Source organism: Furipterus horrens, unplaced genomic scaffold (genome assembly GCF_987537825.1).
Source record: "Furipterus horrens unplaced genomic scaffold, mFurHor1.1.pri manual_scaffold_10, whole genome shotgun sequence".
NCBI lineage: Eukaryota > Metazoa > Chordata > Mammalia > Chiroptera > Furipteridae > Furipterus > Furipterus horrens.
In genome coordinates this window covers 55,985,613-56,011,520 of record NW_028327180.1, presented here as the reverse complement: position 1 = coordinate 56,011,520, position 25,908 = coordinate 55,985,613, and the positions used below count along the sequence as shown (strand labels likewise).

At 44.4% G+C, this 25,908-nt stretch overlaps 1 protein-coding gene and 1 long non-coding RNA gene across 2 annotated transcripts in view; one reads left to right on the top strand and one right to left on the bottom strand.

Annotated features, from left to right (window-relative positions):
• ELAVL1 (ELAV like RNA binding protein 1) overlaps positions 1 to 14,690 on the bottom strand; it is a 36,047-nt gene extending 21,357 nt beyond the window's left edge. The window contains exon 1 of the mRNA XM_090290318.1: positions 14,551 to 14,690. The gene's annotated coding sequence lies outside the window, so the exon portion shown is untranslated. The remainder of the gene's footprint in view (positions 1 to 14,550) is intronic.
• A 206-nt stretch (positions 14,691 to 14,896) lies between these two features.
• On the top strand, positions 14,897 to 16,574 carry LOC150000291 (uncharacterized). Its single transcript, XR_016513727.1, has 2 exons — positions 14,897 to 15,083; positions 16,491 to 16,574. It is a non-coding gene; the product is annotated as an uncharacterized LOC150000291 (long non-coding RNA).
• Positions 16,575 to 25,908: the final 9,334 nt, after the last annotated feature.

Below are 25,908 nucleotides of genomic sequence, written 5' to 3'. Positions count from 1 at the left end.
GGGCTTCAGCTAATATGTACCAGCATTAGTGTATCAATTATAACAAAATAGCACACTAATGTGAGATGTTAATAATAGGGGAAACTGCGTTGGAGAGGTATATGGACACCCACTCTGTTCTTTCTTCACAATCTTTCTGTAACTCTACCTAAAACTGCTCTAAAAAATAAAGCCTATCGCCCTGGCCAGTGTCGCTCAGTTGGGCATCGTCTCACAAAGCGAAAGGTTGCAGGTTCAATTCCTGGTCAGGGTACATGCCTGGGGTGTGAACTAGGTTCCCAGTTAGGGCACATGCAAGAGGCAACTGATTGATGTTTCTCTCTCACATCAATGTTTTTCTCCCTTTCTCTCCCCTTTCCCTCTCTCTAAAAAGAAATAAAATAAAGTTTATTAAAACAAAACAACGCCAAGTTCAACCATTTCCACCTAAGAGGACTTCAAAGACACATATAAACAATTTCAGCACCATCATTCAAGCTCCTGTGGAAAGTGTTTGGGTTGTCTCTCTGGAGCAGTCCAAAGATTTCTGATTGTTTTTTCTCATCTTCATATGCACAACCAATCGATGAAGCTGGATACTGAAGAGCCTGTAGTATCCAACTGGACACTGTGTCTGTCCTCCAGTAGGCAGGCAATGTTCCTTTACATCCCTTTCTTCCAAAGCCATTGAGATTAGTCCAGGAAGGAGGTTAGGATTTCTCCAGCAGTCAGATAAAGTTGGTCTTGAGAGCCTGCAGAAGTCTACTTTCAGTGACAAGCATCAGATTGTGGTGATAGCCTTGGAACAGTCCCGATCTCTGCAGCTGAGGGCGTCAAGACCCCTCTGAGAGCATAGCTCACACTGGGCTTGCTCCCAAGCACTGCTACAAACTGCCTAATCTAAGCTGTCCCCTGTCCCTGCCTCTAAACACACAGGCATTCAACACCCACCCCTGCTCCCAGTCTAAAATATGTCATCACGGAGAAAAGACCTTGCTGCCCACTAGCCTGGACGTCTAGGGGGAGCCCACCCCCTTCTCCAGATCCCTACTGACCAGCACTGCGTTTATGCTTTCAGGAGCATTCAGCCTTCTTTAAAAATAGCCTTGCCAGTAGTTACATAAAAACCTAACACATCTGCTCAGGGGTGTTCCCCCTACCCTCTGGATCCACACTGAGAAAGGAACTGATATGGTTTCCTGTCTCCAACTTGCTTCAGGCCATATACAACATGCAATATTAGTCCAATCTCCCAGTATTTCTTTCACTTATTTGAAAATGTTCTATTCCCTGATCTTTACAAAGCAGACTGGCATCCAAAGCCATAAAAAAGGATTGTAAAGTTAGACTTTATAAGGCTAAAACCTTCTGTATGGCAAAAGGCATCAGTGACAAACAAGCAGCAGACTGGGAGGAAATACAGTTAACCTTAATTTAACACAGGACTGAAAGCTTGCAGGCTTTGGAATGCCTTAGTGGACCCATGCAGTTCAAATCCATGTTGTTCACGGGTCAACTGTATTTTTATAGGTGGATTTTTGACTGCATAGGAGATTAGCACCTCTAATCCCTGTGTTGGTCAAGGGTCAAATTGCTACCTATTATAGTACTTAGATTAGTGGTTCTCACCCTAGTTGATTCTGCCCACAGGGGACACTGGACAATAAATGTCTGGAGACATTTCTGGTCATCAGGACTTGTGGGGGGGTGGGGCAGGGATAATGTAGGGGGTGTGTGTGTGTTTATGCCACAGGCATGTAGTGGGTAGAGGCCAGGGATGCTTTTAAACATTCCGCAAGGCACAGGACAGCCCCTACTACCAAGAACTATCCAACCCCAAAATGTCAATACTGCAGTGGTTGAGAAAACTCCATTCAGAGCATCTACAAATTAATAAGAAAAAAGGACATATCACTAATGGAGAAGTGGGCAAAGGTATGAGCTGCAATGAAGAGATGCCAGCAATTCAAATGGCTAGGAAACCATAAAAAGAAGCTCAAGTTCACGAATAATGAAGGAAATGTGAAATGAAAAGAGATGCTATTTTCTGTCAGATGGAATACATCCAGTGTAAAGATAAGGGGGAAATACCCTTATACACCGTTTATACAAGTGTGACATGGTACCATCTTTTTAAAGGATAACTTGGTAGTGTCCACCAAGATTTTTTATGTGGATGCTACCTTCGGACTCAGAACTGTAGGAATCTGTTCTACAGAAATAAACACACATGTGCAGAACATATAACCCCATGGCTGGTAAAAGTAAAACATTGACTGTAACCTAAATATGCACTAATGAGGAATGGTTAGAAAAATAACAATCTTTAGTACAAAGCATGGGACCACCAGCATCAACAGGTTTAATCATGAAAAACTCCACGAACTTGTTACACCGTCTATGGTTAGGAGATTTGAGATCATTAGCTCAAAAGCAAACAAAAACATCTGCTGAAGCCTGAACCAAAGTGCAAGGGTAAACTCTGAGAAATTATAATGCACTTTCCTCCAAATGGAATTCTAACCTTTCTTTTCTTCCCTCCTCTTCTTTCTTTATCCCTCTTTCTCTTCATTCTTGTTCAGAGTTAAGAATCTGCTCTTCTGCCTTCTCCCTCACCCTGCCTTCATGGATGCACAATAATTACACCATTCTCATTATCCACAGAGGGGTGGTTTGTCTCCTATGCCTGGTAAAGAGTTAACTTTCTAAAACGGTGGCTAGCCGGCCATGGCCTGGGGGCCAAATGTGACTAGCTGTTTCTATAAATAAAGTTTTATTGGCAAACAGCTACTTTTATTTGTTTATGTATTGTCTCTGGTTGCTTTTGACTATAGCTATAGAGTCAAGTAGTTGTGAATCACAAAATGAAAATATTTACCGTCTGGTTCTTTATAGAAAAAATATCCCAACCTCTTCTAAAATGTAATAATACAAAATTACTAGGGGAAAACCTTTGTGACCTTGGGTGAGGCAAATATTTCTTAAATACCACACCAAAACTCAATCCATTTAAAAGAAATTGATAAACTGGATACCATCGAAATTTAAAACTTTTGCTCTACACTGCTAGGAACATTACAATTCATACGCTGAAAGAAAATATTTGCAAATCACATGTCTGCAAAAGTACTTGTATCCAGAACATGATTCTTAAAAAGAAAACTCTCCAAACTTAATAAGAAAACCCAATTTTTAAAATGGCAAAAGATGTGAACATTGTATCAAAGTATATGGATAGAAAAGAAACACTTGAAAAGATGCTCAACATCATTACTTATTAATGAAATGTAAATCGAAGCCACATCAAGATAGGAGAGACCACTCCCCATGTAGAATGAGAATCAAGATAACACTACCCATTTATAAAGGGTAAAACAAAACAAAAGCAAGCTATACCTGAAACTAATGTAATACTGTATGTCAACTATAAACACACACACACACACACAAGCAAGCGAACAACAAAACAGACAATATCAAGGTCTGGTGAGTATGTGGAGAAACCAGAACCTTCTTGCATTGTCGGTGGAAATGTAAAAATATAACAGCCACTTTGGAAAACATACCAACATCTTTTTCTTTTTCTTCTTTTAAGTATATTTTATTGATTATGTTGTTACAGCAGTCCCAATTTATTTTCCCTTTGCTCCCCTCTTCCCAGTGCCCACCTTCCCTCCAGCAATTCCACCACCCTTACTTCATGGCCATGGGTCTGCATATAAGTTCTTTCGCTTCACCCTTTCCTACATTATTCTTAACTTCCCTGTCTACTTTGTACCAACCAATTATGCTTCTTAGTCCCGGCACCATTTCCCCATTTCTTCCCCCTCCCCCTCCCAGCTGATAACCCTCCAAATGATCCTCACACCTACGATTCTGTTCCTGTTCTGGTTGTTTGCGCAGTTTGTTTTTTATTTTTTAGATTCAGTTGTTGATAGGTGTGAGTGTTGTCATTTTAATGTTCATAGTTTTGATCTCCTTTTTCTTAAATAAGCTCCTTTAATATTTCATATAATAATGGCTTGGTGATGATGAACTCTAGCTTTACCTTGCCTGGGAACCACTTTATCTGCCTTTCCATTCTAAATGACAGCTTTGCTGGATAGAGTAATCTTGGTTGTAGGTCCTTGCTTTTCATCACTTTGAACACTTGTTGCCAGTCCCTTCTTGCCTGCAAAGTGTCTTTTGAGGAATCAGCTGATGGTCTCATAGGCACCCCTTTGTAGGTGACTCTCTGCTTTCCTCTTGCGGCTTTTAAGATTCTCTCTTTATCTTTAACTTTTGGCATTTTATTTAGGCTGTGTCTTGGTGTGGTCCTCTTTGGGTCTAGCTTGTTTGGGACTCTCTGCTTCCTGGACTTGTATGTCTATTTCCTTTGTCAAATTTGCGAAGTGTTCCTTCATTATTTTTTCACACAAGCTTTCAGTGTCTCGCTCTTCCTCTTCTCCTTCTGGCACCCCTATGATTCGGATGTTGGCAGGTTTAAAGTTATCCCAGAGGTTCCTAAGCCTCTCCTCATTGTTTTCAATACTTGTTTCCTCATTATGCACTGGTTGACTGTTTTTTCTCTTCCTTACGTTCCAAATCATTGATTTGAACCATTGATTTGAACCCCAGTTTCCTTCCCTTCACCATTGGTTTTCTGTGGATTTTCCTTCGTTTCACTTAGAATAGTCTTCTTCCTTTCTGTTTGTCATACTTAAGCATATATGTCAAGTCTGTGAGCAGCTTTAACACCAGTGTTTTGAATGCTATGTCTGTTAGGCTGGCTATCTCCTCATCAGTTAGTTCTCCACTGGAACCTTGATCCGTTCCCTCTTTTGGGTCATACTTCTCTGTCTCCTCAACTTGACAGGCTCCTGTGTTTGTTTGCCTCTGTGTCTTAAGTAGAGCTGTTGCATTGTAAGGGGCGGAGCCCTAGGTATTTGTCAGTACCGGCAACCCATTTCACATTGTGGCACTGTATGTGGGGAAAGGGTCTAAGAGGGAACAATGGCGATTGCACAGCACTCGCCCCTTTTCCAGGCACCTCTCCAACTGCTGCACCGGACTGGCACCTCTCTAGCTGTTGCCCTGGCCATCGTTCCTAGAGTGGGTGGGTCTGCAGATGTTCTAGAACCGTGGGGGCCCATTAAACAAGGGGACTCTGCTGAGAGACCAGCAGTTTCTTCCTCTTCCTCAACCCCCACTGGTTTTCACAGTCAGAAGCAATGAGGCTTTATTTTCCCCGGTGCTGGGAACATGAGCTGTGCGGTCTGGCCTGGTGCTGGCAGTGCTCCCCAGGTATCCTTCCCTACTTTTTAAAACGTGTAACTGCACTTTCTGCTGGCCTGCCGTTGTGCTGCCGCCACTGCTTCCGCCTCCACACCGCGTCCTCTCTGCCCCTCCTACTTGTCTGTATGCATATTTCTTCTTTATATCTTTGTTTGTTGGACTTCCATGCGGTTCAATTTTCTGGAACTTCTGCTTGTCTCTAGTTTTGAGGTAGTTGTACAATATTCCCTCCCTTATCGCGGGTATTACGTTCTAAACCCCCTGCCCACCCCTCCCAATAGGTGAAAATCCATGAAGTAGGAACCTTACATTTATTTTAGTATTTATAATTTTTTAAGGCTTTATAAATCCTTCCCACACACTAAACCATTCCCAATACTTTATTAACCTTTTCCACACTTTTATAAACACTATTTATGTTCTTAAACATATTCTACACTCTTAAACCTACATAACTTCAACAACATGCGTATATACTATCACAAAATCCTGCAATATAGCGAAAAATCTGCGCTAATTAAATATATCATTTAAAAAAATCCCGCGATACAGTGAGGCTACGATAAGTGATCCGCGATATAGAGAGGGACTACTATATTCCTTCTTAGTTGTGGAGGGAGACACAGCGTGTCTGTGTAGGCCTCCATCTTGGCCGAAGTCTCCCCAAATTCAGACTGGCAGTTTCTTATAGTTAAATGTACACTCACCATATCATCCAATCCTTTTCCTAGTCTTCATACAAGAGAAATGAAGGCCATGTTCATATAAAAACCTGTACACAAGTGTTTACAGCAGCAGCTTTATTAACAACTTCCAAAAGCTGGAACCCAAATGTCCTTCAGCTGTTATTGGATGAACTATGGTACACTGTACAATGGAATAACACTCAGCAATAGAAGGGACTACTGATTCATCGACTTGTATGTATCTCAAAAACATTTTGCTGAGTGGAAAAAACTAGATGCTGCATGATTTCATTCTGCAAAAGGCAAAACCAGAGGACTAGAGCAGCGGTTGTCAGGGGCAGGAAGCAGGGGGAGCACTAAGGAAGTAAGTATTTTCAATCCATGGTGGGAGTCTACATGTGTGGAGGGCCAACTTTAGTTACACGAGGATTTGATTGTGTGAGTGGCTGACACCTTTGACCCGCTCACTGTTCAAGGGTCAACTATATTTTTGTTTCTTGGGTGAAGGAACTTTCTGATATCTTGATCATGGTAGTAGTCACTTGACTCTGCATTTTTCAAAACACAGAGAACTCTACACCAAAAAGAGTGAATTAAAAAATAAGTTTTCAGAGGTTTGGACTTCCAGCCAAGACGGAGGCATAGGTAGACATGCTGCATCTTTCTCCACAACTAAGAAGGAATACAACTACCTCAAAACTAGAGATAACCAGAAGTTCCAGAAAACTGAGCTGCATGGAAGTCCAACAAAGATGTAAAGAAGAAATATGCATACAGACAGGTAGGAGGGGTGGAGCCAGGGCAAAGAGGATGTGGTGTAAAGGTGACAGCAGCAGAGAGCACAGTCACACATTAAAAAAAGCAGGGAGGGACAGCTGGGGGGCACTGCAAGCACCAGGCCAGACCGCACAGCTCATAGTCCCAGCGCCAGGGAAAATAAAGCCTCATTGCTTCTGACTATGAAAACCAGTGGGGGTTGGGGCAGAGGAAGAAACTGCTGGTCTCCCAGCAGAGTCCCCTTGTTTAATGGGCCCCCACGGTTCTAGAATATCTGCAGATCCACCCACTCTGGGAACGACGGCCAGCGCAACAGCTAGAGAGGTGCCAGTCCCATACAGGAAGTGGGAGATGTACCTGGAAAAGGGGCGAGTGCTGTGCAAGCAACATTGTTCCCTCTCAGGACCCTCCCCCACATACAGCGCCACAACATGGTGAAACAGGTCCCCCATTGCTGACGAATACCTAAGGCTCCGCCCCTTACAATGTAACAGGTACGAAAGCTCTATTTAAGACACAGAAGCAAACACAGGAGCCTGTCAAGTTGAGGAGACAGAGAAGTATGGCCCAAAAGAGGGAACGGATCAAGGTTCCAGTGGGAGAACTGACAAGGAGATAGCCAGCCTAACAGGTGCAGAGTTCAAAACACTGGTGTTAAAGATGCTCACAGACTTGACATATATACTTAAGTACGGCAAACAGAAAGGAAGAAGACTATTCTAAGTGAAACGAAGGAAAATCCACACAAAACCAATGGTGGAGGGAAGGAAACCGGGGTTCAAATCAATGATTTGGAACATTAGGAAGAAAAAGTTAACCAGTACATAATGAGGAAATAAGAATTGAAAATGATGAGGAGAGGCTTAGGAACCTCTGGGACAACTTTAAACCTGCCAACATCCGAATCATAGGGGTGCCAGAAGGAGAAAAGGAAGAGCAGCACAATGAAAGCTTATGTGAAAAAATAATGAAGGAACACTTCGCAAATTTGACGAAGGAAATAGACATACAAATCCAGGAAGCAGAGAGTCCCAAACAAGCTAGACCCAAAGAGGACCACACCAAGACACAGCCTAATTAAAATGCCAAAAGTTCAAGATAAAGAGAGAATCTTAAAAGCAGCAAGAGGAAAGCAGAGAGTCACCTACAAAGGGGTGCCTATGAGACCATCAGCTGATTTCTCAAAAGACACTTTGCAGGCAAGAAGGGACTGGCAACAAGTGTTCAAAGTGATGAAAAGCAAGGACCTACAACCAAGATTACTCTATCCAGCAAAGCTGTCATTTAGAATGGAAAGGCAGATAAAGTGGTTCCCAGGCAAGATAAAGCTAGAGTTCATCATCACCAAGCCATTATTATATGAAATATTAAAGGAGCTTATTTAAGAAAAAGGAGATCAAAACTATGAACATTAAAATGACAACACTCACACCTATCAACAACTGAATCTAAAAAATAAAAAACAAACTGCGCAAACAACCAGAACAGGAACAGAATCGTAGGTGTGAGGATCATTTGGAGGGTTATCAGCTGGGAGGGGGAGAGGGAAGAAATGGGGAAATGGTGCCAGGACTAAGAAGCATAATTGGATGGTACAAAATAGAGGGATGTTAAGAATAGTATAGGAAATGGAGATGCCAAAGTACTTACATGCATGACCCACGGACATGAACTAAGGGGGGTGGGATTGCTGGAAGGAAGGGGGTGCTAGGCGGAGGGTAGCAAAGGGAAAAGAAATTGGACAACTGTAATAGCATAACGAATCAAATATCTTAAAAATAAATAAGTAAATAAATAAAATTTCAAAGGTTTAAAAAGTGAACCTTCTGCTTTGCGGCTCTATTTGCCAGAATGCTGGCTCCTCCTGATGCCCTGTTGGGGCTGAACAGCCCTCTGTAGGCCCAATTCTTGGTCAACTGGCAATAAGGGAAAAACCAACACCCCAAGAGCACAGTATCTTGGTACTTTGCAGCCACTCCAACCTGTTCTCTGTGTCCCTTCTCTTGACCAGTTCTAAACCAGCTTCTGTCCCCACAAGCTCCGACCTGAACTGGGCCTTCATCTCCACCTAATTATCAATGACTTTCAGTTGGGGCCACCTCTGGCTGTCTCAGCTTGCCTTGCCCTGTCTCCTCTCACTCAAGTGTCTCTCTCCATGCAGATATCCTGGAAACTCCACCAAGTCAATACACTCAGCCCCTTCAAGCCAGCTCCTCCCCTCCATGGTGTCACCACCTACAGAGGCTCAGAGTTTACATTACTTTATTTGGGTCAGGTATTACACTGTTAATAAGTGGCAGGGCCAGGCCTCAAGTTTTTACTACAGAGCAAGATGAAATACAAGGCCCTTCATCTCGGGGCTGGCCCGCTGCTTCAGTTCTCATGCCCCTCTTAGCTTCTCCTCCAGCCTGCCACAGACCTTCATGTCCCCATGCCTCTGTCACAGCCACTCCTTTTGCATGATCATCTGCCTCTCCATCACCTCCTCGTGTATCTTTAAAAAGGCCCCCAGGAGAAGAACTATATGCACAACCAATGGACATGGACTAAGGGGGGGGGCAACTTGAGAGAGGGGTGTCACTGGGTGGAGGGGAACAAAGGGAAAAGAAATTGGGACAACTGTAATAGCATAAACAATAAAGCATATTAAAAAAAAAAAAAAAAAAGCAAAGGAAAATAAAGGTCCCCAGGGCAAAAGGTCACTCGTGTTCTCAGTGCCCACATACCATTGGTATAAACCTTTATCACTGTATGAATCACTCTGACTCCAATTATTCCTCTCCCACATCAATAGCGAGAGCCTTGAGGGCCAGGGCTATATCACTGTCACCTAAGGATTGCCAAGCAAACCCAGGGTACCTAGCAAACTAAGGTGAATCACACAGATACAGTAGCAGAGAAAGGGACAAACACTGGATTCTCAAACTCACTCAAGAATCATGTATATCTGGTGCATTCTTTTAACTTAAAGAAGGGCGTTGGAAATTGTCCTGCCAGTTTATTAATAAATTCAGTATCTTCTTTAGGATTATCAATAAGTACCATCCCATCGCACAGAATCAAAGTCGAGTGCATAGAGCAAAAAGGGAAATTCTGACTTTATCAAAATGACTCCTGCTGACTTAAAAATGTTTTCAGTAACTGGATGTATCACAGAGAAGTCCTGTTTGGATGATCTGAGGGTTTTCAGCCCCATCGCACTATTTGAAACACTACTGGCAGTCTGTGTGACATCAGTAACGATGTTCACATTTGTAGTATAGTACACCTACTGTATACATAATGGAGATATGAAATGACATAGAAATGACATAAAAACATACATAGGTGGTACACACGTAAAGCAGCAAGACTGGTTTCCATTGGGCACCCCTGAGAACCTATCTCATTTTATAGTCATCAGAGAACACTTTTTAAACTACTTGAGCAAGAACAAAACTAGAACCACCAAATGTATCTTCAGCTGAACCATGACACTTCACACATCATGTGGTGGGGCCTAGACTCAATTATTCCAGATGTAAAATTCTGAGTTCTTCAGGGTCGAAGTCTTAGGAATGTAAGATCCCCCAGGAAGTACTCTGGTCCCCCGCCCCCCGAAAAAACAATACACAACTGTTATGTACCAACTGACCCAATGAGAACTGCTAGGAGAGGTGAGAACTCAGGTGGACACAGTACACATTTTCTTACTCGCCCCCCCCCCCCCCCAAGCCCATGGGAGATAAAGCCGTCTGGCTGGGGTGGCTCCAGCTAAGTCACAGCAATTCCACATCTGTCAGGCTGAGACACCTGGGGCAGAAACAGATCAAGTGCACCTTCAACCTTCAAGTTCAGGCCATTACCAGGCCACCTCAGTACTGCAAAAGCCTTTTCACCAGTCTGTCCATCCTTGTCTCTTCCCTAGAAAAGCAATCTTCCAAGATCACCTCTTGACTGTGCCTAAAAAACCTCTATCACCAGACCCGGGCATGTATTTCTAGATTTATGTCCAAGTTCACCTTCTGACCCTTTGACTGTTGCCCAAACTGTCCACTCAGGCTTCTGGTCCTCCTGTGCCCTCCTCTCTTATTCCTCGGGCCACTGGCTGCACCTGGAAACTCCTGTCAATGCCTCTATGATCACAATGACCAGTTTGGACACCAGAGCTTTCATCAAGACCAAACAACAGACAACCATTTCTTTCCACACTCTCTCAATACTGTCATGACTTCCTGCTTCAACCTGCTGTTGTTGAATCGCACACACCTACGTCCCTTCTCCCCAGCTCAGGTTGTAAGTTCCTTCAGGAGGCATTTCTTCCACTTCTCCCCATTCCCTGTGACAATGGACAAGCAGTTAATTTCATATTTTCAGGCTACGAGTGCAATCATGAACTTGGCGTATGTACATGGAGGCCCTAGGATGAGGGGGGATGGACAATAATCATGTGAGTCCCCCCAACAAGTAGGGACATGGACACTGCTCTGTGCCACCTTCCCACTCTGTCTGTAAACCTACACACATGCACTCTGCTTGAACGATGTGCTTTCCAGTTTATATCCACATTAATTGCTCCTTCTCTCACCTTCTCTGTTTTCCTTAATGACCAACCAATGTTCATCTACTGGTCACTCAGGCACAGACCCAGATACATCTGTCTCTTGCTCTTGTCCCATATCCAAATACCCACTGAGTCCTGTGTCTTTTAGCTCCTAACTGTATCTCAAACCCATCCTTTCTTTCCCTATCACTACAGCCCAGGATCATATTCCTGATTTTTTTAATCTAAAGGAGAGGAATCACCTCCTAACTGGTTTGCTAACCTTCAGCATTACCCACTCCAACTCTCCCTCCTGTGTACAGATAAGACACCTTCCCTTTGTGGACTAAAACTGCCTAATAGCCACCTTGGTGTGACCTATTGGACAACTCCCAAGCCCTCCACACACCAGCTACATGAGTTCTTTAGCCACTACTCACTTCACCTTTCTTGCCCCTAAGGTACCAGACCCCATGTGGTTCCCTGAACAAACCTGAATGTTTCCACGACCATACCTTTGCCAGTGCTGTTCCTGCATCCTGAAAAAGACCTTCCCCAAGGTCTTTATCTGGATTAATTCTTCCTCAGCACACATACTCAGCTCCTTCAGGAAGTACTCTGATTGGTTAGTGTCCTGATTTTCAGTGCTTTCACATCAGCCAGGTACAACCATCAGTGCACTCACCAGAGTGGGTCAAAATGATTAATGCACATGATGCAATCACCACTGCTTACCCAGAGCCTTGCTCAGGACCTAGAATATAGCAGTGAAGCAGGGAGAATTGCTTAAAGGAGGGAAGGAAGACTGAATTCCCTTCCTAGGCTGGTCCCCTCCCATCTTTCCCTGACCCAAAGCCTCAGGTCAGCCTGGCTGCTTCGCCACTGCCACCTATGGGCGAAAAGAGCAACTACACTTCTCTCACCATTTGGCATTTAATTCGATTCAATAAATTGAATAGATGGGGAGAACACAAATGAGGGAGTTTATTCTGGTGTGCCAGACGCTTCAAATGGTTAATGAACTCTGGTATGGGCCATAGAGCAAGAGCAACAGATCTGCAGGTGGAGGAGAAGAGCGTTCCAGGCGGTGAGGGCAACTGGCCAAGAGAGGGTTGGAGTTTATGTAGGTGAAATCAGAAAGGAAGAGTTAAAATGTGCAAGGCCCTGGCCAGTGTGGCTCAGTTGGTTGGGGGTATCATCCCATAACAGAAAGGCTGCGTTTGGGGCACAAGCCTGGGTTGCAGGTTTGGTCCCCAGTCTGGGCACGTACAATCCCCGGTCTGGGCAAGTATGGGAGGCAACCAATCAATGCTTCTCAATAGCATCGATGTTTCTCTCTAAAAACCAATTGAAAAAAAAAGAATGTACAAGATCTGGAATCCCACACTCTAGCTTTAAAGCCACCTGAAGAGATTTTTAAAGTTTTTTTTTTTCTGCCCAAAGAGTTTTAGTCAGAAGTGACATGATCAGATCTGTGTTTATGACAACTCTTGCTGGAGTGTGGAGAAAGGAGAAAAATGGGAGGCAGGGAGAAAAGCAAGAAAGCAAGCATCAGGAAGACGCTATTTGCATAGTTCTCCTCTTGCCACCCCATGACTTCAGATTCGACACACCCAAACAGAAATTCTGCCCCCACAAAACCCGTGTTTCAACATAAACATTATTTATGTCCACATTTTGATGTTCATATATTTTAACTTCTTTGTGGATCTTGAAGTTGCAGAGTTTTATAATAGATCCCAACACAGGGCTCTGCAAGAGATGCTCAATGACAACTGAATGGAATTCCTCTGAGGGTCCCCTGGACCTTTGTGATTATTAAGAACAGTAAAACTCTGTGGTTAAGAGTAATAAGGACTCTGAGCCAGAGGGTCTGAGTTCAAATCCTGCCTTGGCCAATTTACAGTGTGAGGCTGGTCATATCAAGTGATTGATCTAAGCCTCAGTTTTTTTGTCCCTAAAATAAAACATTGTAACAGCACCTACCCCAAGGACTGGAGATAAATGTCTGTGAAGTGTCAAGCATAAAATAAATCCTCACTAAATACTGCCAACACTTTGTAACATTCATTCATTCAGTGCCTGCCTCTCACAGGCCATGCACAATGCTAGAGGCTTCCCATCTGAAATGTTCACAGCAATATTCTTGTCAATCCTATTTTACAGATAAGAAAACTAAGGCTCCCACACCTGAGTTTGTTCAAGGTCTTAGGAGCCTTAGATCTCACGGTGTCAAGAGATGGGGCTGTAGGAACCTTTAGTGGAAGATTATTTAGTCCCCTGGTGGTTCTCACACGTGACTGTGAGTGATGGGTGAGTGTGAGTGATGCATGTGTCTGTGACAGAAGATTTCTGGCAGCGTGAAGGCATCTCTGGTCTTCACAAGGGGTTGGGGAGACAGGGACACTGCTGGCATCTAGTGGGTAGAGGCCAAGACTGCTATTCAACAATTGACAATGCACAGGGCAGCCAAAACCAAGGTCAAGAACTTCTCCAGAGTAATCATCCTCCCCATCTCCCCACTTCTGGAGCACCGGCTATCTGGATCCCACATGAACACTTTGGGTAAGGGGGCTCTATCCCCCTAGCGGCAGCCCAAGCAGAAGTTCTTCCCCACCTGCTGGGCACATAGTAGGTTTTAAACTTATTTTACTAAGCCTCACAGCAGAGGACTCCGAAAAGGAAGGAAGAGTATCCATCCCCCATTGTTCAACTGCCTGCAGTTTGTTTTTTGAACACACACACACACATTTTACAAATCCAAATGTCCCCCGCCCCCAAAACAGTTTTGTTAGAGATGGCGTTCAAAAATTATACTTTTTTCTAGGACTCCCATACGTACTGAAGGGTTTGCACACTTCTCAAAGGACCTTAGATCAGCCGCGGTCCTCTGACAACGACGACAAAAGAATCTGCAGGATTTCCAGGGGACTGAGGCCGTGGGCTGTGACCTCTGCGCTTAAGGTGCTCACCCCATTACCTCGCCTCTGGCTTCCCTTTCCCGCCCCCAGAAGCCCAGCTTACAAGACCACCCAGGCTCCGATCGTGAAGCTCGGTCGGCAGGCGCGTGCCCACGCCGTGTACCCCTCGCCCGCTCCTCGCGGCGGCCGAGGAATCCGGCCCAGGGCCTGTTGCCGGCGCTCTCACAGGCCAGTTCCCGCCCGCCCGCCGCGGCCGCGCGCGTCCCGTCCAGGCCAGGCGCGGCCTAGGCCTTGGCCGGTGCAGGCCCGCGGACGCCCGCGGCCCAGGCAGGCGAGCTCTGGCCTGCCCGCGGCCTACCCTGTTCGGCACCACCGAAGGCCTCCGCCTCACCTAGACGCGGGCGGGTGGGCCCGGGGCTGCTCCGAGGCGGGCGAGCGGCGGCGGCGCAGTGCTAACGGCTCCGCTCGGCCTCGGTAGCGGTGGCGGCAGCAGCAGTTACAGCAACGGAGGCGGAGGCGGCGGCGGCGGCGGCGGCGGCGGCGGCGGCGGCGGCGGCGGCGGCGGCGGCGGCGGCAGCTCCTCCTCAGCGCGCACGACCCGCTCCGGCCCGAGGCCCGGACACGCCCCCCTCGGCGCGTGCACCCATTGGCTAGCGTTTGCCACGGTGCGCTTCTCATTGGTCGATGTGGCTGTCGCGGCGCGTCGGGCTCGCGGTGGAGGCGGGACTTCCGTACGGCTCTGCCTACGAAGGGCTCAAGGGCCTGCGAGACCCGGGGAGCCGGTGATGGCCGCCGAGGGGTCCAGGTAGGGCACGGCTCACGGAGGCCAACTGAACGCAATGGTCGAAGAACCACGCACGTTGTCGAGCGCATGTTTTGTGCCCGCCCATGTCTGTCCTGGGGTCTCCGTCACCGCCCTACAAGGTAGGAACGGTCAGCGCGCCTGGGTTATGTGATGAGGCGCCAGGTTCGAATCCTGGTCCCAGCTTTTCCGCACTGTGTGCGATTTGACAGGGGCTGACGTCACCTCGTTGGGCCTCAGTATCCTTACCTGATGTGATGAGGAGGCGAGGCATGGGACGTGGTCAGTGCCAACAGTGTTGACTATTAGAGCTCTTGTGTTCCCAGAAGCACAGCCTAACATTTATTCATTAAAATGTTATTAAGCATCTACTATGTGCCAATTACTGCATGGGCGGTGAACAGACAAAAATACCTGCCGTTATTAGGCTCACATTCTAGACCAGCGCTGTCCAGTAAAAATAAGTGTAATAGAGCCACAAATGTTGGCCACACGCAAAATTTAAAATTTCTAGTAGCCATGTTAAAGAAAAAAAGTAAAAAGAAACAGATGACAGTACTTTTAATAATGTGTTTCATTTAACACAATTTATGTCCAAAACGTTATTTTAACGTGTAGTCAATATCAAAAGTTATGAGATATTTCACATGATTTTTTTCTTCACCCATCTTTAAACACTTACAGTCCACCTGAAGTTGGATTGGCTACTGTATTGGACTGTGCAGTGCTAGATGGGGAGGCAGAAAAGAAATCAAGGGGATTCCACATCAGGTGGCAAAAAGTGGTAAAAAGAGAAGTAAATTGAGGAGAGGGCAAGGGGAATGTGGGAGTAGCAATGTGAAAGACAGTGGTCAGGAAGGTTGAGATGATGACATTTGCAGAAGGACTGGAAGTAGTTGAGAAGATTGAACAAAGAATTACACTATTCATTGTTTAGTTCAGGGTTGGTTCAGTAAAACTTATTGTGATGGTGGGAATGCGTTTTATTAGCACTAATTTAGTAGCTACTAGCTCCATGTAGCTTTTGGGCACTTGACATGTGGCTGTTGCCCCTAAATAACTGAATTTTTAATGTATTTAATTTTTACTTAATTGAAATTTAAATAGTCACAATAGGGCCAGTGGCTTCCATAACAGATGACATAGATTTAGGAAAATGGTGGCAAGGGCTCTGAATTGAGCAGGTACAGTGTGCTTAATGCTTTATGGAGGTCCTCTTGGGTAGTTTTTGAAATATCTCTGTGAGAAGGCAGCAATAATCATTGTCACCATGAAGAATGAAGACCTTCATTCATTGATCTCTACTTTATTATTGTCATTAATAGACTATTTTTTAGAACAGTTTTAGATTTACAGAAATACTGCAAAGAAGGTACAGAGTTATCATTTTCCCACACCCAATTTCCCCTATTATTGCATCTTTTATTAGTATGATACATTTGTTATAATTAGTGAACCAATATTGATAATTATTATTAACCAAAGTTCATAGGTAATTTAATTTTCCTAATACCTTTTTTCTCTTCCAGGTCCCATTCAAGATACCATATTACATTTAGTTGTCCACAGCCCCCCATCTTTTGTCTTTTTAAAAAATATATTTAGTGCACATTATCCTGGCTGAATATGCGTCTGGCTCTGCAGACTCATGAATAAATGCCTCGCTTTACTGCTCAAAAAAAAAAAAATTAATTGACATATAACATTGTATTAGTTTTAGGTGTGTGACATAATGATTTGTATATTGCAAAATAATCACCACAATAAGTTTAGCATCCAAAACCACACCTAGTTACAGATTTTTTGTTCTTACAGTGAGAACCTTTAAGATTTATTCTCGTTTGTCCCGTCTCTTAAGGCTCTTCTTGGCTGTGGCAGAGTCTCAGACTTTCCATGTTTTTTATTATCTTTTTTTTTTTTTTTTTAAAGATTTTATTTGTTCATTTTTAGAGACAGGGGAGGTAAGGAAGAAAGAGGGAGAGCAACTTCTTTTGAAGATGGAGGCGTAGGTAAACACAGCTCGCCCCCTTGCACAACCATAGCAAAAATTACAATGACTACAAAACACACATCACCTGGAATCATCAGAAAATCGAGCTCTGTGGAAATCTGACAGCCAAGGAATTAAAGAAGTCATATTCATCCAGACAGGTAGGAGGGGTGGAGATGTGGAACAGGCAGTTCCTACACCCACGTGTGGTGGATAAAAATCGGGAGGGATACCTTGGGAACAAGGGATCCCAGCCACCCACCAAACCACCAAGCCCAGGGTTCCAGTGGCAGGAAGATAACTTTTGGTTATAAAAAACAGTGGGGGTTGGGACAGCAGAAGAAACTACAGGATTCTCAAGAGTGTCCTCTTAAAACAGTGGTCCCCAACCTTTTTGGAACCAGGGACCAGTTTCATGGAAGACAATTTTTCCATGGACCAGGGTGGGGGAGATGGTTTTAGGATGATTCAAGCACATTACATTCAAGCTCACCTCCTGCTGTGAGGCCCGGTTCATAATAGGCCATGGCCCAGGGGTTGGGGACCCCTGTCCTAAAGGTTCCTAAACAGACTTAGGACTTACACAGACTCATTCCTGTGGGGGCATCAGCAACCAGGACAGCATCTAAAAGGGCACCAGTGGCATACAGGGAGAAATTGAAGTGTCTGGCTTCAGAACAAATGCTGGGGCACAGCTTCCTTCTGGATAAAACTCCAGAGGCCAGGCAATTGCATTGTCCCCTTTCTGAGCCCTTCCCCACACAGAGCCACAGCATCACCACACCATATCGGAGACTCCATCAACCTGGCTCACATGGTTTGCCCTCCCTGGCAATTACCTATGGCTCTGCCCCATCCAACTTACCTGTGCAATTTCTACAATAGGCTACGCTACTAAGACAGGGAGTCAAGCAGCTCTACCTAATACACAGAAACAAACACAAGGAGGCTGCCAAATTGAGGAGACAAAGAAATATGGCCCATATGAAAGAACAGAACAAAGTCCTAGAAAAAGAGCTAAACAAAACAGAGGTAACCAACCTATCAGATGCAGAATTCAAACCACTGGTTATTAGGATGCTCAAGGAATGCATTGGGACTTCTGGCCAAGATGAAGGCCTAGATAGACATGTTGTGTCTCTCTCCACAACTAAGAAGGAATACAACTATCTCAAAACTAAAAACAATCAGATCTTCCAGAAACTTGAGCTGCATGAAAGTTCAACAAACAAAGATATAAAAAAGAAATACTCAGCCAAACAGGTGTGAAAACTCTACCTAAGACACAGATGCAAACAAACGTGGAAGCCTGTCAAGATGAGGAGACAGAGAAGTATGGCCCAAAAGGGAACAGATCAAGGTTCCAGTGGGAGAACTAAGTGACGAGGAGATAGCCAGCCTAACAGGCATAGAGTTCAAAACACTGGTGTTAAAGATGCTCACAGACTTGACAGATATGCTTAAATATGACAAACAGAGAAAGGAAGAAGAGAAGGCTATGATAAATGAAACAAAGGAAAATCCACACAAAACCAATGGTGGAGGGAAGGAAACCGGGGTTCAAATCAATGATTTGGAACATAAGGAAGAAAAAAAGTTAACTAGTACATAATGAGGAAATAAGAATTGAAAACAATGAGGAGAGGCTTAGGAACCTCTGGGATAACTTTAAACGTGCCAACATCCGAATCATAGGAGTGCCAGAAGGAGAAAAGGAAGAGCAAGACACTGAAAGCTTATGTGAAAAAATAATGAAGGAACACTTCGCAAATTTGACGAAGGAAATAGACATACAAGTCCAGGAAGCAGAGAGTCCCAAACAAGCTAGACCCAAAGAGAACCACACCAAGACACAGCCTAATTAAAGATAAAGAGAGAATCTTAAAAGCAGCAAGAGAAAAGCAGAGAGTTACCTACAAAGGGGTGCCTATAAGACCATCAGCTGATTTCTCAAAAGAAACTTTGCAGGCAAGAAGTCTTCAAAGTGATGAAAAGCAAGGACCTACAACCAAGATTACTCTATCCAGCAAAGCTATCATTTAGAATGGAAGGGCAGATAAAATGCTTCCCAGACAAGGAACAGCTAAAGGAGTTCATCATCACCAAGCCATTATTATATGAAATATTAAAGGGGTTTATTTAAGAAAAAGGAGATCAAAACTATGAACATTAAAATGACAACAAACTCACAACTATCAACAACTGAATCTAAAAAACAAAAACAAACTAAGCAAACAACCAGAACAGGAACAGAATCATAGGTGTGAGGATCATTTGGAGGGTTATCAGCTGGGAGAGGGAATAGGGAGAAATGGGGAAATGGTACAGGTATTAAGAAGCATAATTGGTTTGTACAAAACAGACAACAGGAAGTTAATAATATAGGAAAGGGTGAAGCCAAAGAACTTATATGCATGACCTATGGACATGAAGTAAGGGGGGTGGGATTGCTGGAGGGAAGGTGGGTACTGGGAAGAGGGGAGCAAAGGGAAAAGAAATTGGGACAATTCTAACAACATAATCAATAAAATAGACTTAAAAAAATAAAAAGAAAGGACACCAGAGTTTTCTCTCCACCATGTGAGGATACAGCAAAATGGTGGCTGTCTGCAAGCCAGGAAAAGGGCCTTCACCAAGAATTAAATCTGCTGAGACCTTGATCTTAGACTTTGAGAAGTAAATGTCATTGTTTAAGCCAAAAAAAAAAAAAAAAAAATTGGGTACTTCAACAGCAGAAAAAAGACCCAGGCAGAAATGAAGGTTACACTAAGTGAAATAAAGGAAAATTTACAGAGAACCAACAGTGATGTGGAGGAAGCAATAAATCAATGATTTGGAATTAAGGAAGAAAAAGCATTCAATCAGAACATCAAGAAGAAAAGAGAATCCAAAAAAACAAGGATAAGCTAAGGAACCTCTGGGACAACTTTAAACGTACCAATATTCGAATTATAGGGGTGCTGGAAGGAGACTAGAAAGCAAGAAATTGAAAACTTTTTTGAAAAAATAATGAAAGGAAACTTACGTAATTTGGTGAAGGAAATAGACATACAAGTCCAGGATGCACAGAGTGTCCCAAACAAGATGGATCAAAGAGGACCACACCAAGACCCATAATTAAAATGCCAAAGATTAAAGATAAAGAGAATCTTAAAAGAAGCAAGAGAAAAGCAGAGTTACCTACAAAGGAGTTCCCATAAGACTGTCAACTGATTTCTCAAAAGAAACTTTGCAGGCTAGAAGGGGCTGTCAAGAAGTATTCAAAGTGATGAAAAGCAAGGACTTACAACTTAGATTACTCTGTCCAGCAAAGCTGTCATTTAGATCGAAGGGCAGGTAAAGTGCTTTCCAGACAAGGTAAAGCTAAAGGAGTTCATCATCCCCAAGCCATTATTATATGAAATGTTAAAGGGACTTAAGAAAAAGAAGAAGAACGCCCTGGCTGCTGTGGCTCAGTGGATTGATCATCGGCCTGCGAGCCAAGTGTCACTGGTTCGATTCCCAGTCAGGGCACATTACTAGGTTGCACGTCAGGTCCCCAGTTGGTGGAGCGAATGAGAGGCAACCACACAGTGGTGTTTCTCTCCCTCTCTTTCTCCTTTCCCCCTCTCTCTAAAAGAATAAAATAAACAAATAAATAAATAACTTAAAAGAAAAAGAAGAGCCTTGGCTCGTGTGGCACAGTGAATTGAGCGCCAGTCTGCGAACCAAAGGGTTGCCAGTTCAATTCACAGTCAGGGCACATGCCTCAGTTGCAGGTCAGGTCCAAAGTTAGAGGTATGCAAGAGGCAACCACACATTGATGTTTCTCTCCCTCTTTCTCCCATCCCCTCTTTCTAAAAATACATAAATAAAATATTTTTAAAAAGATCAAAACTATGAGCATTATGAACATTAAAATGGCAATAAATTCACAACTATCAACAACTGAATCTAAAAAACAAACTAAGCAAACAAGCAGAAGAGAAATAGAATCATAGATACTGAGATTATTTGGAGGGTATCAGCTGAGAGGGGGAAGGGGGAGGTTGGGGGAAAAGGTGCAGGGGTTAAGAAGTACAAATGGGTAGTTACAAAATAGATGGAAATGTTAAGAACAATATAGGAAATGGAGAAGCCAGAGTGCTTATTTACGTGACCCATGGACATGAACTAAGGGGGGATTGCCAGAGGGAATGGGAGGTACTGGGTGGAGGGGGGCAAAGGGAAAAAAATTGGGACAACTGTAATAGCATAATCAATAAAATATGTTTAAAAAAAGAAAGGGAGAGAAACATTAGTAAGTTGCCTCTCACACACCCCAAACCAGGGACCTGGCCCTTGATCCAGGCATATGCTCTGACTGGGAATCAAACTGGGGACCTTTCAGTCTGCAGGACAGTGCCCATCCCACTGAACCAGCCGCATCAGTCATGGCATGGTCTTGGCGGTTTTGAGAACTAGTCAGACTTTTTAGGACGTCCCTCTATTGGATTTTGCCTGATGTTTTCCTCATGGTAAGACTGGGAGGGTGGTTTTGGGGAGGAAGACCACAGAGGCGAAGTGGTTATCGCATCAAATCCCATTAAGGGCACAGACCATCAACACTGTTTATGCCTGTTGATGTTGGCCTGGATCTCCTACCTGCAGAGTGTCAGGTGTCTCCACTATAAGCCCCCTGCCCCAATTTCTTATTGTATATGTACTTTGGAAGAAAGTCACTATGTGCAACCCATATTTGAGAATTGAGAATCAAATTCCCCCTCCTTAAGGTTGGATACTTTTATAAATTATTTGGAATTCTTCTGCATGGGAGATTTCTCTTTTCTCCCCAGTTTATATATTTATTCAGTCATTTAATTATATCAATATGGTCTCCTGGGTATTTTATACTCTGGGTTTTAACCTAATATTACTTTATTTTATTGCTCAAACCTCTCTGACTTTAGCCATTGGGATCTCTTCCAGTTGGCTCCTGTGGCCCTTTGACACACTCCCATCAGTGTTTTTGTTTGTTTTCTCATTTTGTTTTCATTGGAGTACTTCCTTACTCTCTGGTATTATAAGATGTAACAGGTTCATCTCATATATTTCCTGCCCCAGTCCTGGAATCAGCCATTTCTATGAGCCTGGTTTCTTTCATTAGAAAATGGTGCTAGAAACCAAGATGTGAACACTAGAAGTGCTTATTGCTACAGGGCTGTTGTTTCTTTCAGATTATCAATCCTTCTAATTGCCCACAATACACCTAGTACAGGTACTCAGCCCTGGTAATACAGCAATGACCATGCCAGGTGTGGAATCTGCCCTTATGGAAGTCACAGCCAACTTGTGGGAACCAGCTTAACAGAGCAGCTTTGACACAGACTGGCCCTTTTCAGCAAGTGTGTTCTGGTCCTGCTGTGGAGGGCAGAATAACAGGACCCCAAAGATGTCCATGTCCTAATCTGGAACCCATGACTATGTTACCTTACCTGGCAAAAGGGACTTCGCAGATTGGATTAGTTAAGTATCTGGAGATGGGAAGATGATCCTGGGTTACCTGCATGAGACCATTGTCATCGCAAGATTCTTATAAGAGGGAGGCAGGAGGGCTGGAGTCAAGAGTCAGAGTCAGAGGAGGAGATGTGACAATGGAAGTAGAGGTCAGTAATGCCATTGTTGGCTTTGACAATGGAGGAGGGAGCCACCAGCCACAGGTTGTAGGCAGCATCTAGAAGCTGGAAAAGGTAAGGAAACACATTCTCTCCTAGAGCCCCCAGAAGGACCACGGCCCTGCCAACACCTTGATTTTAGCCTGGTACGGTCACTTTCTGACCTCTGACCTCCACAGTGATGTGGTGGAAAGCCATGACATCTGAACCATTTACAGGGCTCCATATGTGTATGGGGTTATTTTCTGGACATAAGAAATGGGTTTAAATCCCTAACAGAGCTGAGACATCAAAGCAGAATGCTCATTCTGAGGACAGAAGTCTGGCAGGCCTAAACAAGCCCAAAGAACCTTCTGACACTTGAGCTCTTTGGGGGCTCAGCTTCAGTCTAATAATACCTCCAATACCAAGTAGGTCAGTTGTATAGAAAACCAGAAAGCTGTACTTTTCCTTAAGCAACTGAGTTTATTTTCAGGTTAGCAACAGTTTGGAATTCACATCCCTGATTAGTTCAGAATTGGAGGAACAACAGTAGTGGCTTCTTCAGGGCATGGGTCACCTGTGGTTCCTATTTCTGACCTAGAAAGCCTGGTCATGAAGGGGCACAACAGTTCAGGGCTTCCCTGCAGGAACTGCTGTGCTAATAACTTCCCCAAGCCTCAGGGGAGTTTTGCTTGTTTGCAAAAGGCAGGTGGCACTGCCTCCTCAGGAACATGAGTAAAGCAGGCACTGAGCAGAAAATCTAACACACCAGGACTAACGTCATATCCACAGGCCCATAAAGAAAGTTCTGTGGTCAATGCCCCAGAGAGCGGGAAGGGCTCCTCGTCTTGCCTTAGAACCCTGGCTTTTTGAACAGCACCTTGTGAGATAGTGTGGGGCACTGACCTTAGCAAGCTTGGCAAGTTTTGTTTTTCAGAATTATCTTTCTGGATCTGACCCATTAGCTTTTGATTCCAGTGTCTTTCTGGCAAGAACAACAGTGGGCATTTTATCTGCCACAGAGTCAAAGGTTAGAAAAGGCCTCACAGGTCTGCCTCCCAGGGCCACAACTCCTAGTTCCTCCTGTTGCCCCAGAGTGATATGGATGGTGGCCACTTTCACCCAGGTATTGCCATCCTCTTCACTTCTACCAGGAACTCACAGTAGCCAGTGTCCCTTGTTTTCATTTTTAAGATTTCTTTTTTAATCCAACTATTCTTCTTCATGTTATATGAGTTCTCTTTCTTGCTTTGTCTCTAAATGTGTTACATGTATTTGTTGGGCTTTTGAGGTGCTTAAAAAATTTTTTAAAGCAGAAATTCAGTGGTTTCTAGTATAATATATTCACAAAATTATGCAAACATCACCACTATCTCATTTCAGGACATTTTTATCACCCCTAAAAGAAACACCATGCCAATAAGCAATCACTCTCTAGCCCCTGGAAACTGCTAATCTTTCTGACTCAATGAATATGCCTCTTCTGGCCACTTTATATAATGGGGGTCTTACAATATGTGGCCCTTTGCGTCTGGCTTTCACTGAGCATGACTGAGCACTGTTTTCCCCAATTTTTCCTTTATAAATGAGATGGAGGCTTCACGTTTGGCAGGTGGCCGATTTGCTGTGATAATTCTCCAGCCTTGCTCCTGATCCAGCATCCCCCAGGAAACAGGCCAGGAGCTCACAGATTTGCCAGCTTTCCCTGTGATGACATACTTCTCACCTGTCTCTAATGTGTTGGCGCAGGAGTACCAAGGATGGGTGTTCCCTTTCCTTGGCTTCTGCCTGACCCTGGTAACTTCCACACTTCATGTATCACAAACTCTCAAACCTCCCAGCTTCCAGACCAAAGATGGAAAAGTACACTCAGCATCATTAGTCACAGCCTCCAGGCATGCTAAACTCTGATCATGTACAGCAACTTTCCTGAGATGAACAAACCAGGTGTTATCATTCTATTAAAAGCTCAATCAAATTGATAACCAAAGGAACAAAGATTAAAGCCACTTCACAGGAGCGGGAAGAGAGTCAACAAATGTCAGTGTCTGCACCAAGTTGTCAAGGTGGGGCCATGGGCAGGGGCTAGTCAGGGTGAAGATTATTTCAGCCCTGGCTGGTGTGGCTCAGTGGATTGAGTGCTGGCCTGCAAACCAAAGGGTCGCTGGTTCGATTCCCAGTTGGGGCACATGCCTGGATTGCAGACCCGGTCCTTGGGGGCATGTGAGAGGCAACCGACTGATGTATCTCTCACACATTGATGTTTCTCTCCTCCCTTCCCCTCTCTCTAAAAGTAAATAAAAAAACAAAAAGGTGAAGATCATTTCAGTGCTGCCAGGACCCCAACACTGGCTTCCCTTGTGGGTGGTGGTCATGTTCATCTGAAGGACCCTGTGGAAGATACTTACCAGCATATGAAAGGGCTCATAATCTGCCCTTGTGGTTATACCACTAAAAATTATCCTGTACCACCTAGGGAAGGGCTGTCTAAAGGAAGATATTTCTTGCCATCTAATGAGATACCCTTGGGTTGGCAACAATCCAAACAAATGCCCAGTGATGAAACTAGCTTGATGAATTGTTCATCCACTAGAAAAGGCATTAAAAGGCCCACAACCATAGTGAGAGTAGCTACTTGGACTGAGCTTTGTGGATGCAGTTTAATCCTCACATTGAGCCTGTGAGTTGGGTCCTATTAGCCCCATTTTACAGAAGGATCAAGTGGGACTGAGGTTACGCTCTCCTACAAGAGGGGCAGAAGGGGGCCGAGGGGCAGAAGGGGGCCGAGAGCCAGGACCAATGGAACTCAGAACTCAGGCATGGAGCCTTGATGCCAAAGTGCTCATGACTTAAGACATAAGGACGGGAGCAGAGAAAAGGAAGGGGATGGGCCGGCACTGAAGGAGACCCAGTCCTAAGGTTGATGAGCAGGAGAAAGGACTAAGCAGGACACAGATAAGAGGTGATGGGGGCTTGGGAGAGAGGAGGGGCTGGGAGGAAGGTTTACATGGACCACTCTGAAGGAGAGCACAGCCTGGTGGGAGTCATTTGTACTGACATCTGTGGGGTGTTAATTCTACTCCCCCACTTGACCATGGCCCAGTGGCTTAAGATGCTTGAGTTGAAGGGAAGGGGACAGCCTTAGTAGTGCAGTTAAAGTGAGGGCTTCAGAGAGGGAAGGTACTGAGGCTGGGGAGAAAGGGTTTGTCTTCATCTCTGTTCCCTTCCTCATCCCTAAGATGTGCTGCCATCTTTGTCAGCTGCATCCTGGATATATGAGTTCACTAGGGCTGCAGTAACAAAGCACCAGCTGGGTGGCTTAGGAACAACAGAACTCAGTCT